Raw genomic sequence first — 14,035 nt, 5'->3', positions numbered from 1 at the left:
CCAGGAGTTGAAGAAACGTTTGGTTACCTCACCAGTGTTGATTTTGCCAGACCAGACCAAGGATTATGAGGTGTATTGCGACGCTTCACGTCGAGGACTTGGAGCAATGCTTATGTAGGAAGGGAGAGTTGTTTCATATGCCTCAAGACAACTGAAGCCTCATGAGTTGAATTATGCTACGCATGATTTGGAGTTAGCAGCCGTAGTGCATGCTTTGAAAACATGGAGACATTTTCTCATTGGAAATCATTGTGAGGTGTACACGGATCATAAGAGTTTGAAGTACATTTTCACACAGAAGGAGTTAAATCTCAGGCAAAGGAGATGGTTGGAGCTTATCAAGGATTATGATATGAAATTGCATTATCACCTCGGAAAGGCTAATGTAGTAGCTGACGCATTAAGCCGTAAGAGCCATGTCAATACGTTAATGACGGGAGAAATACCAAGGGAGTTAGCCGAAAATCTTCATGAACTATGTTTGGAAATAGTTCCGAGAGGCTATGTAGCAGCATTGGAGATTCAGTCAACCTTGATGGATAAAATCAGGGAAGCTCAGAAAGCTGACAAAGAGATTGCCGCTATAAAGGAGAAACTAAGCAAAGGAAAAGCTAAAGGATTTCGTGAGGATGAGCACGACACCCTATGGTTTGAAGACCGCGTTTACGTGCCCAATGACCCGGAGATCAGGAAGTTGATTTTGCAAGAGGCACACGACTCACCGTATTCAATTCACCTAGGAAATACCAAGATGTATCTAGCTTTGAAGGATATTTTCTGGTGGACTGGAATGAAGAAGGATATTGCGGAGTATGTAGCAGTTTGTGATGTATGCTAGAGAGTAAAGGCAGAGCATCAGAAGCCAGCAGGACTGTTACAACCATTGCCGATACCCGAATGGAAGTGGGATAAGTTAGGCATGGATTTTATCACGGGATTGCCCAGGACTCGTTCAGGCTATGTGTCACACCCTAGCTAGTCATGCATTAGAGTGTTGCATCATGTTTACTCATTCATCAGAAACTTGAAATGGGGATGACAGAACCCCCAGTCCCCTCTGAAACCAACTAGGGTTACTGAAATAATTTTTCAATGAACCTGAAATGCCCTTCTAAAATGCCCATCATTTTTGTCTTGGTTCAGAACCTCTGCCAAAAATGGTGCACATTTTCCTAGGCCATCCTAGGGTTTTTGATTTAAATCATAAATATTTGAATTTGGGCATTTAAAATAATATAAAATATTTAAATGCTCAAATATCTCCAAACTAAAATGTTTCATGTTGGAAATAATCCAACTATGGGCCAGGAATAGTTTGGTGATTTTTGAAGTTGCCTAGGTATTTTATTAATTTCAACAAAGTTGCAGATATATTAAATAAAAACAGAAACAGAAAGAAAAGGGAAAAACTTACCTGGGCTCCTCCCTGTGCGGCCCAGCCAGCTGGCCGGCCCAGCCAGCAGCCGACCCAGCCCAGCACTGTAGCCCTCCGTCGTCTTCCTCCCCTCGCCCCGAAGCTGCTGCGTGCTCGCGCGCGCACGGCCGCGCGGCCACCTCCTGCTTGCCGACGAGCTCCTGGCCGCGTGGACGACGCCCGCAGGCCGTCCCAATCCCCCCTGCTCTCTCTCACTCTCCCCGGCTCTTTCCTTCCTCTCCCTCGCTCTCTCTCTCTCTCTCTCACGGCCGAACACCACCGTCGCCGCCGTTCGCCACAGCAGCCATCTCCGGCCACCCCTCGCTCCCCGACTAGCTCAGAAGCTCCGCCACAACCCCCTCTTCCTTCCCACCGCTCCACAGCTCCCCGGAAGCCCTGCATCGCCGCCACGTCGCCATTCCCCTCTTCGGGCTCCGACCACCGTCGCCGTCAAATTCGTCGTCTCCGGCGCGTCCCCGAGCCCGCTTCGACGCCCATTGCAACCGCGGTGAGCCCCCGGAGCGTTTCCCCCTTCTTCCCTGGTCTCTCCCGACCTCTAGGCCCTAGCCCCACCTCGGCCGAGAGCTCCACGCCGCCGACGATGTCGCCGTCGTGGCCACGGTCGCCGTAGCGCCCAACCGAGCACACCATCGTGCTCCACACCTCACTAGGAGCACGTAGCACGCACCAACACCTCCCCTAACGCCCTGCAACGCCGTTTCCGACCGCACCCGAACTCCGGCCGCCGCAGCCGAGCTCGCCGTCGTCAACTCCGGCCACCCCGAGCCCAACCACCACCACCAATAGTCGCGGCTCAACCTCAGCAACACGTAGATGCCTTCCGCCGTCCATTTGGTTGCCGGAATGGCAAAAAGCACTTTCGCCGCCGTCTCGGACCTCGCCGGCGTCATGTCGCCGGTGGGGTTTGACTTGTCCGACCTGGGGTTTGACCCCCCAGGGTCACTGACGCGTGGGCCCTGCCGGCCAGGTGGTTAGGTTAGCGCTAACTACTGTTAGTCAACCCCCCCTGACACTGACAGTGGGCCACAGCGCCACTAATCCCTAATTAGGATTAATTTAAACCTGTTTAACCCCCCTGTCACTGACGTGTGGCCCCCACACGTCAGGTTTGACCTCAGCCAGCCGCAGTTGACCTGCTGACGTCACACTGACGTCAGGCTGACGCAGTAATTGATTTTTTGGATTTAAATTAAATCAGGAAATTCCAGAATATTAATTAAACTTCAAAAATTCATAACTTTTATTCTGTAACTCCAAATTGGACAAATTATATATGAAAAATGATCAGAAAAATCCAATCTATCCATCTGTACTATTTTCATGCATGATCAAACAAGTTAAATTGATGTTTCAAGCAGAACAAGGAAAAGCACTTTAAAAGGCCATGTTTGAGTTTGAAATTTGAATCTTTGATTCAAATTTGTTCAAACCCCTCTGGTTTTAGTTGCATTAGCCCAACACACTCATATTGCCATGTTTCATGCATGCATCATATTGTTGCACATTGTTTGGTGATGCTTGTGTATCGATGTCCTTTGCGACAGGTTCTGCCCCCGAGGAGTACCGTGATTACCCTAACGAAGAACCATATCAGTGCATCGAACCATCAGGCAAGCAACCAACCATTTGATCATATCGATACAATCCCATGTTCTCGCTCCTGCTCTCTTTTACTGCATTAAGACAACGCGATTCAAACTGATGTGTGCTACGGTAGTTGAACCCATTTCCTCTGCATGACCTGTCATTGCCACAGTAACTAGATGAAACCCACTAGCATGTGTAGGAGTTGATTGAGCCCTATGTATGTGTTGTTCCTACCTTGCTATGCCTGCTATGCTTAGAGTCGTGTCAGGTCTGGTTCATCTGGGTGATGGACTGGAGTGAAATGTTATGTCGGTAAGGAGAGTGGTGTGGTGAACACGATTTGGTAAAGGTATCGATGAGAGGCCATGTAGGAGTACATGGTGGGTTGTTTCATTGAAGCCGACCTTAAGCACTGAGATCTGTATGTGTGATTTAAGAATCAGCTACTACCATGCATTGGGCCCGAAACCAATGGACCCTCTCGACTTCTTATTCACCCTAGTTCTCCGTCCAGGAGTTGCAAGTAGTTTCTGGTGTTTGTAGCCTACTGGAGGCCGTGGACAGCGCTGACCGTAGGGGTGGGCTGTGATGCGGTAGGTACGTGGCACGGTGTACCGAATACCCGTTAGGTATCCCGGGAACCCTGTTCACATCGTTCGGGGCCGTATGGGAAACCTCGGCCGGACTCCCTGCGGATGGAACCTGAATAGGCGATAAACCTGGACTGGAGGCTTAGGTGATTAGGTAGGTCGTGGCCGACACCCACGTTGGGCTTCCGCTTGAAGGTTGCCGAGTACATGTCGTGTAAACGACGATAAGTGGTGAGAGCGTGTATGAAGGAGTACACCCCTGCAGGGTTAACATGATCTATTCGAATAGCCGCGTCTGCGGTAAAGGACTACTTGGTTGCCTATACAGTTCATAGACAAGTAAATGGAAACTACTAAAAGCCTCAAGATAAGTGTGAGTGCCGAGGATGGCTCTTCCGTAGGAAGACGGAGGTGGATCCTCGGTAGTGTATTGAAGTGGTGAGTAGTGGACTCGTGTACGCAAAACAGTTCAAGTTGGAGTATCGTAGGATAGTCTAGCCAAGAGTCAAAGCTGGCTTGCTGCAATAACTCCACCAACCCTTCTTGATACTATGCATGTATGTAGGATCTGATGTAAGTCTTGCTGAGTACCTTTGTACTCATGTTGCTATAATCTACATTTTTACAGAAGACGCTGCAACCCCTTCTGATGGGTTCTATGTAGACGTTGACATCAACGAGTAGGCTAAAGACCCAGGTGGTGACCCTGAGCTTGTGATGGACCACGTAGTATAGCTAGGCTTTCCAAGCCTCTTTTATTTTACTAGTTGTCTGTACCCAGACAATGTACTTCCGCTGCTGGCTTGTATGACTGTATGACTTGTATGTTGGGTCGTGAGACCCGTACCTTTGTGTATGATATGTATGGCTCCCTGAGCCTTAAATAAAGTGCTTGTGTCATAGAGTCATGTTGTGATGCTTCGTTGTATTTGCACATATCGAGCATATTGTGTGTATGATTGAAATGCTTGGTATGTGTGGGATCTGACTATCTAGTTGTTTATCTTTAGTAGCCTCTCTTACCGGGAAATGTCTCCTAGTGTTACCGCTGAGCCATGGTAGCTTGCTACTGCTCTGGAACACTTAGGCTGGCCGGCATGTGTCCTTCTTCGTTCTTGTGTCTGTCCCTTCGGGGAAATGTCACGCTTTGAGTACCGGAGTCCTGTTAGCCCGCTACAGCCCGGTTTACCGGAGTCCTGCTAGCCCAGAGCTACAGCCCGGACCCACTTGCTGATGACCGACACGTTCGAAGCTGGGTCATGGATGCCTGTCCCTGTAAGTCTGTGCCACTTTGGGTTTACGACTAGTCATGTCAGCCCGGGCTCTTTATCATATGGATGCTAGCGACACTATCATATACGTGAGCCAAAAGGCGCAAACGGTCCCGGGAAAAGGTAAGACGACACCCGTGGGGATACCGTGCGTGAGGCCGCAAAGTGATATGAGGTGTTACCAGCTAGATCGATGTGACATCGAGTCGGGGTCCTGACACTATGACTCGATTTGGGTTGTAGTTGATCGATTAACGAAAGTAGCTCATTTCATCCCAGTAAAGACCACTTACACCAGTGCTAAGTTGGCAAAGATATACATGACCAGAATAGTATGTCTGCATGGAGTTCCGAGGAGTATCGTATCAGATAGAGGAACCCAGTTTACCTCAAAGTTCTGGAAGCAGTTGCACGAAACTTTGGGTACCAGGCTAGAATTCAGTACAACTTTTCATCCACAGACAGATGGACAGACCGAGAGAGTCAATCAGATTTTGGAGGATATGCTGAGAGCTTGTGCGCTAGATTATGGATCTAGTTGGGACGATAATTTGCCATATGCAGAGTTCTCTTATAACAACAGTTACCAAACCAGTTTAAAGATGGCCCCTTTTGAAGCATTGCATGGAAGGAGGTGCAGGACACCGTTATCGTGGGACGAAGTTGGGGACCGCCAGTTGTTTGGACCTGACTTGATTAAAGAGTCTGAACAAAAGGTGAAGTTGATTCGCGATAGGCTCAAGGTAGCCCAGTCCAGACAGAAAAGTTATGCAGATTCTAAACGCAAGGAGACAGTTTACAAAGTCGGAGATAGAGCTTATCTTCGAGTATCTCCACTTCGAGGAACAAAGCGTTTTGGAGTTAAAGGGAAGTTAGCGCCACGATTTGTAGTACCATATCGAGTTTGGGAACGTATGGGAGAAGTGGCCTACAAGTTGGAATTGCCCGAAGGATTGTCAGGAGTACATGATGTGTTCCACGTTTCTCAGTTAAAGAAATGTCACGCGGAGATGGCTGACATACCGTTGAGAGACACAGTGCCTTTGGAAACTATTCAGTTGGATAACGATTTGACCTACGAGGAGAAACCAGTCAAGATTCTCGAGTTTTCCAACCGAGTTACTCACAACAAGGTTATCAAGTTTTGCAAAGTTCAGTGGAGCCACCACTCAGAGGATGAAGCCACCTGGGAGCGAGAGGAAGATTTGCTCAAAGACCACCCTCACCTATTTTCTAGCCAACTCGAATCTCCAGGGCGAGATTCATCTTAAGGGGGGTAGGTTTGTAACATCCCAAAATTTCAATTTGGAATGTTATACATTAGAGCATCATGCATATCATATTTTATTTTGCATTTTGGTTGATCCTAGAAATTCTACGCAACTCAATGACCCACAGAGAGAGTTGGGGATTTCGTTATTTTCATATTTGAGTTTTCTCAAATTTTGAGAATAGGATCATTTGATTTTATTTATTTTATCATCAATTATTTCTATTACAAAAATATGAGAGAGGGAATAAAATTACTTTCCCAAAATAAAGAAATATTGAGGATTTAATAAAAAATCAAATAAGATTTTATTTCGGAGTTTTTCGGTGTTTTATTTGAATTTAGGAAAGAAGTGCATTTTTGAAAATTGCATTTAGGTCCCAAATAAATGTTCACCTTGTGCGGCTTGATTTTAGAAGCCCGTGAAAATTTATTTCGGAATTTTTGTAGTCCGTTTAGTATTTATTTTTAATTTTCTTCTGAGCGGAAAAAAATGAACCGACCTACGGGCCATGTCCGACTAGGAATCCGGCCGAGGGGGGGCTTTATAAGCCGGGGCAGCACACCCCGGGGGAAACCCTAGCCAGCCCCCAGCCTAGCCGCCGCCCCGCCCTAGCCGCCACCGCCACCGCCGCCGCACCGCCGCCGTCGTCCGCCGCTGCCGCCGCCGGATCCCGCCGCCGAGGTTCGTCGCGCCTCGTTTTCCATGCTATCCTAAAAAAATCGGCGCTCATTGTTTTTCTTTTTCTCAGATTAAATCCGCGATCAGAAAAATCGCGGATTTAATCCGAGAAAAAGAAAAACGACGAACGCCGATTTTTTTACGACTCGAAACCCTCTATCCGTTTAACCAACTTAAACAAGATTTTGCTACTATAAAATATGTCCTAGATCCAGATTACTAGAACGAAGTTGTTTTCTTTCGCCGTTTGACTTCCGTTGCTTCGTTTGATTTGATTCTTTTTGCCAACCAGAGTTCTTAAGTTGAACCTTCTGGTTAGATCTCTTATTTGAGTTTTACCTGTGCATTAGATGAGTACTTATTGTATGATTGTTTGTTTGTTTGCGATAGAGTACCCGGAGTGCGCCGCCTGTTACTTCGAATCGTTAGGTTTCGCGGATCATCAGCAAGGCAAGTAACACTTTGATCATACCTTTCCTACTATCCATTTTTATTGCATTAGATCAATCCTCACACATTGCATGATTAGGATCTAATTAAATTGTGGGATGGGAAGTAGATGAGGTAGTACCTATTACCTGTTTATTACCAAACCTTTGGGAGTTACTTCTACGTTTGCTTATTATGCCATGCTATGCTAGTAGACGTGGGTATTCCAGGACTTGCCTGTTTTCTTTTGGACCCCCACCCAGGCTCAAAGGGATCATGAGACTATTCATACTAGAAACTTCCGTGTGCAGCCACAAGCTATTATGGGCTCTAGCATAGTTGGCTAAGTCATGCGAACTCTTACAGTGGTAGACTAGCAGATGTAGGAGATGTAGGTGGTACAGTCTACCCGATCGTAAGGTGCTAGCGCTTATGAAAGACTATGTCTCGGTCATCCGCTTCTCAAACACCCTGTAGTGCGAGAAACCAAATGGAGGCGATCGAGTCTTGTGGGGAAAAGTGCACAAACCTCTGCAGAGTGTAATAAACTAATCATGGTTAGCCGTGTCCCCGGTTATGGACATCTTGAGTATCTAGTACCTGGATTTTCATGTGAATCTCAACATGTTACTCTAAATTAATTTTGTTGGGTTATGTTTAATGATGATGTTTAATTGGGATTGAGAATGCTGTCAACCATTCTCAATGTTTAACAACCACCATGATAGTAATTAAATTTTATTCCTTTGAAGTAAGGAAAAATTGGCTTTACACAAAACTGTAACCATAGAGCTTTCCACCAGCCAAATATGCATGTAGTATAGCTGTTTCATTCCATTACTCTCTATGTGTTACCTTGCCAGCATATTCCATGTGCTGACCCGTTTCGGGCAGGAATGTTAATGTTGCAGACTTTTCAGACGACAATTAAGGAGTTTTTAGGTCGTGGTTCTATACTCAGTGATGCCATTGGAGTTGATGGACTCACTTATCTTCCAAGCCTTCCGCTGTTATCGTTATTAGATGGCCTTAAGCCATATTTATTGTAAAAAGTTCTCTTATGAGACACTCAATGTAATAAGTGTGTGATTGCTACTCTGTTATAAATCCTCCGAGTACTGTGTGGTGTCAGCATTACTGATCCATGGATGACACCGGAGCACAAAGATCAGACTGTTTGAGGTCTGGTCGCTACACCTTGGGCTTCAATATAGCTGAAGGTGAACCGGCCCCTCCTGGGCGGTTTACCCTCAGAGGTTATATCCTCAACAGGGGGGGAGGGTGGCACCACCCTCCCCTGCCTTTCCCCGCACTCCAAATAAGGAAAGGGGACGCGGCTTGGGAGTGCTACCTCTTGAGCACTGTGTTGGTTTTCCCTTGAAGAGGAAAGGGTGATACATCAAAGTAGCGCAAGTATTTCCTTCAGTTTTTGAGAACCAAGGTATCAATCCAGTAGGAGACTACAAGCAAGTCCCTCGTACCTGCACAAACAAATAAGAACCTCGCAACCAACGTGATAAAGGGGTTGTCAATCCCTTCAGGTCACTTACGAGAGTGAGATATGATAGAGATAATAATATAAATAAATATTTTTGGTATTTTTATGATATAGATTGAAAGTAAAGATTGCAAAGTAAAATAGATTGGAAACTTATATGATAAAAGATAGACCCGGGAGCCATAGGTTTCACTAGTGGCTTCTCCCAAGATAACATAAGTATTACGGTGGGTGAACGAATTACTGTCAAGCAATTGATAGAAAAGTGCATAATTATGAGAATATCTAGGCATGATCATGTATATAGTCATCACGTCCGTGACAAGTAGACCGAAATGATTTTGCATCTACTACTATTACTCCACACATCGACCGCTATCCAGCATGCATCTAGAGTATTCAGTTCATAAGAACAGAGTAACGCATTAGGCAAGATGACATGATGTAGAGGGATAAACTCAAGCAATATGATATAAACCCCATCTTTTTATCCTCGATGGCAACAATACAATACGTGCCTTGCTGCCCCTGCTATCACTGGGAAAGGACACTGCAAGATTGAACCCAAAGCTAAGCACTTCTCCCATTGCAAGAAAGATCAATCTAGTAGGCCAAACCAAACTGATAATTCGAAGAGACTTGCAAGGATAATTAAATCATACATATAAGAATTCAGAGAAGAACCAAATATTGTTCATAGATAATCTTGATCATAAACCCACAATTCATCAGATCTCGGCAAACACACCGCAAAAAGAGTTACATCAAATAGATCTCCAAGAAGATCGAGGAGAACTTTGTATTGAGATCCAAAGAGAGAGAAGAAGCCATCTAACTAATAACTATGGACCCGAAGGTCTGAGGTAAACTACTCACACATCATCGGAGAGGCTATGGTGTTGATGTAGAAGCCCTCCGTGATGGATTCCTCCTCCGGCGGAGCTCCGGAAAAGGCCACAAGATGGGATCTCTTGGGTACAGAAGGTTGCGGCAGTGGAAATAGGATTTCGTGGTGCTCCTGGATGTTTTCGGGGTATGTGGACATATATAGGAGGAAGAAGTAGGTCGGTGGAGCCACGAGGGGCCCACGAGGGTGGGGGGTGCGCCCAGGGGGGCAGGCGCGCCTCCCTGCCTCGTGGCCTCCTCGTTGATTTCTTGACATCCACTCTAAGTCCTCTGGACCACATTTGTTCCAAAAATAACTCTCCCGAAGGTTTCATTCCGTTTGGATTCCGTTTGATATTCCTTTTCTGTGAAACACTGAAATAGGCAAAAAACAACAATTTGCACTGGGCCTTGGGTTAGTAGGTTAGTCCCAAAAATAACATACTCCCTCCGTTCCGATTTACTCGTCATGGTTTTAGTTCAAATTTGAACTAAAACCACCACGACTAAATCAGAACGGAGGGAGTAGAAGTGTATAAATAAGCCCATTAACATCCAAAATAGATAATATAATAGCATGGAACAATCAAAATTATAGATACGTTGGAGACGTATCAAGCATCCTCAAGCTTAATTCCTGCTCGTCCTCGAGTAGGTAAATGATAAAAACAGAATTTTTGATGTGGAATGCTACCTAGCATTTTTCTCAATGTAATTTTTTTGTTGTGGGACGAATGTTCAGATCCGAAAGATGCAAGACAAAAGTTTAATATTGACATAAAAATAGTAATACTTCAAGCATACTAACAAAGCAATCATGTCTTCTCAAAATAACATGGCCAAAGAAAGCTATCCCTACAAAATCATATAGTCTGGCTATGCTCTATCTTCATCACACAAAGTATTTAATCATGCACAACCCCGATGACAAGCCAAGCAATTGTTTCATACTTTTGGTGTTCTCAAACCTTTTCAATCTTCATGCAATACATGAGCGTGAGCCATGGACATAGCACTATGGGTGGAATAGAATGCTGGTTGTGGAGAAGACAAAAAAGGAGAAGATAGTCTCACATCAACTAGGCGTATCAATGGTCTATGGAGATGCCCATCAATAGATATCAATGTGAGTGAGTAGGGATTGCCATGCAACGGATGCACTAGAGCTATAAGTGTATGAAAGCTCAACAAAAGAAACTAAGTGGGTGTGCATCCAACTTGCTTGCTTATGAAGACCTAGGGCATTTTGAGGAAGCTCATCATTGGAATATACAAGCCAAGTTCTATAATGTAAAATTCCCACTAGTATATGAAATTGATAACATAGGAGACTCTCTATCATGAAGATCAAGGTGCTACTTTGAGACACAAGTGTGGTAAAAGGATAGTAACATTGTCCCTTCTCTCTTTTTCTCTCATTTTTCATTTTTTAATTTGGGCTTCTATTTTTTATGGCCTCCTTTTCTTTTTCTTTTTTTATTTTTCGTCCGAAGTCTCATCCCGACTTGTGGGGGAATCATAGTCTCCATCATCCTTTCCTCACATGGGACAATGCTCTAATAATGATGATCATCACACTTTATTTACTTACAACTCAAGAATTACAACTCAATTCTTAGAACAAAATATGACTCTATGTGAATGCCTACGGCAGTGTACTGGGATGTGCAATGACTCATGAGCGACATGTATGAAAGAATTATGAACGGTGGCTTTGCCACAAATACGATATGAACTACATGATCATGCAAGCAATATGACATTGATGAAGCGTGTCATAATAAATGGAATGGTGGAAAGTTGCATGGCAATATATCTCGGAATGGCTATGGAAATGCCATAATAGGTAGGTAGGGTGGCTGTTTTGAGGAAGGTATATGGTGGGTTTATGGTACCGGTGAAAGTTGCGTGGTACTAGAGAGGCTAGCAATGGTGGAAGGGTGAGGGTGCGTATAATCCATGGACTCAACATTAGTCATAAAGAACTCACATACTTATTGCAAAAATTTATTAGTTATCAAAACAAAATACTACGCGCATGCTCCTAGGGGGATAGATTGGTACGAAAAGACCATCGCTCATCCCCGACCGCCACTCATAAGGAAGACAATCAATAAATAAAACATGCTCCGACTTCATCACATAACGGTTCACCATACGTGCATGCTACGGGAATCACAAACTTTAGAACAAGTATTTCTCAAATTCACAACTACTCAACTAGAATGACTCTAATATCACCATCTTCATATCTCAAAACAATCATCAAGTATCAAACTTCTCATAGTATTCAATGCAGTTTTTAATGATAGTTTTTATTATACCCATCTAGGATGCCTATCATATTAGGACTAATTTTATAACCAAAGCAAATTACCATGCTATTCTAAAGGACTCTCAAAATAAAATAAGTGAAACATGAGAGATCTATAATTTCTATAAAATAGAACACCACCGTGCTCTAAAAAGATATAAGTGAAGCACTAGAGCAAAATTATCTAGCTCAAAAGATATAAGTGAAGCACATATAGCATTCTAATAAATTACAATTCATGTGTGTCTCTCCCAAAAGGTGTGTACAGCAAGGATGATTGTGGTAAATTAAAAATAAAAGACTCAAATCATACAAGACGCTCCAAGCAAAACACATATCATGTGGTGAATAAAAATATAGCCTCAAGTAAAGTTACCGATAGAAGAAGACGAAAGAGGGGATGCCTTTCGGGGCATCCCCAAGATTAGGCTTTTGGTTGTCCTTGAATTTTACCTTGGGGTGCCTTGGGCATCCCAAATCTTAGGCTCTTACTGAGGGAGTCCTGGATTAGGGGGTGTTCGGGTAGCCGGACTATACCTTTAGCCGGACTCCTGGACTATGAAGATACAAGATTGAAGACTTCGTCCCGTGTCCGGATGGGACTTTCCTTGGCGTGGAAGGCTGAAGGAAATATGCCCTAGAGGCAATAATAAAGTTACTATTTATTTCCTTATATGATGATAAATGTTTATTATTCATGCTAGAATTGTATTTACCGGAAACATAATACATGTGTGAATACATAGACAAACAGAGTGTCACTAGTATGCCTCTACTTGACTAGCTCGTTAATCAAAGATGGTTATGTTTCCTAACCATGCACAAAGAGTTGTTATTTGATTAACGGGATCACATCATTAGGTAAATGATCTGATTGACATGACCCATTCCATTAGCTTAGCACCCGATCGTTTAGTATGTTGCTATTGCTTTCTTCATGACTTATACATGTTCCTATGACTATGAGATTATGTAACTCCCGTTTGCCGGAGGAACACTTTGTGTGCTACCAAACGTCACAACGTAACTGGGTGATTATAAAGGAGCTCTACAGGTGTCTCCAAAGGTACATGTTGGGTTGGCGTATTTCGAGATTAGGATTTGTCACTCCGATTGTCGGAGAGGTATCTCTGGGCCCTCTCGGTAATGCACATCACATAAGCCTTGCAAGCATTGCAACTAATGAGTTAGTTGTGAGATGATGTATTACAGAATGAGTAAAGAGACTTGCCGGTAACGAGATTGAACTAGGTATTGAGATACCGACGATCGAATCTCGGGCAAGTAACATACCGATGACAAAGGGAACAATGTATGTTGTTATGCTGTCTGATCGATAAAGATCTTCGTAGAATATGTAGGAACCAATATGAGCATCCAGGTTCCGCTATTGGTTATTGACCGGAGACGTGTCTCGGTCATGTCTACATTGTTCTCAAATCGTAGGGTCCGCACGCTTAACGTTACGATGATAGTTTCATTATGAGTTTATGTATTTTGATGTACCGAAGGTTGTTCGAAGTCCCGGATGTGATCATGGACATGACGAGGAGCCTCGAAATGGTCGAGACATAAAGATCGATATATTGGAAGCCTATATTTGGATATCAGAATCGTTTCGGGTGAAATCGGGATTTTACCGGAGTACCGGGGGGGGGGGGGTTTACCGGAACCCCCCGGGGGGTTATTGGGCCTACATGGGCCTTAAAGGAGAAGAGGAAAGGAGGCAAGAGGTGGCCGCGCGCCCCTCCCCTTCCTAGTCCGAATAGGACAAGGGAAGGGGGGCGGCGCCCCCCCCTTTCCTTTCCCTCTTCCTCCTCTTTCCCCTTCTCCTTATCCAACTAGGAAAGAAGGGAGTCCTACTCCCGGTGGGAGTAGGACTCCCCCTTGGCGCGCCCTCCTTGGCCGGCCGCCCCCTCCCCTTGGCTCCTTTATATACGGGGGCAAGGGGGCACCCTAGGACACACAAGTTGATCTTCGTGATCGTTCCTTAGCCGTGTGCGGTGCCCTCCTCCACCATATTCCACCTCGGTCATATTGTAGCGGTGCTTAGGCGAAGCCCTGCGATGGTAGA

The sequence above is a fragment of the Triticum aestivum genome, chromosome 7A, assembly GCF_018294505.1.
Source record: "Triticum aestivum cultivar Chinese Spring chromosome 7A, IWGSC CS RefSeq v2.1, whole genome shotgun sequence".
Lineage (NCBI taxonomy): Eukaryota > Viridiplantae > Streptophyta > Magnoliopsida > Poales > Poaceae > Triticum > Triticum aestivum.
This window is presented reverse-complemented; position numbering follows the sequence as displayed.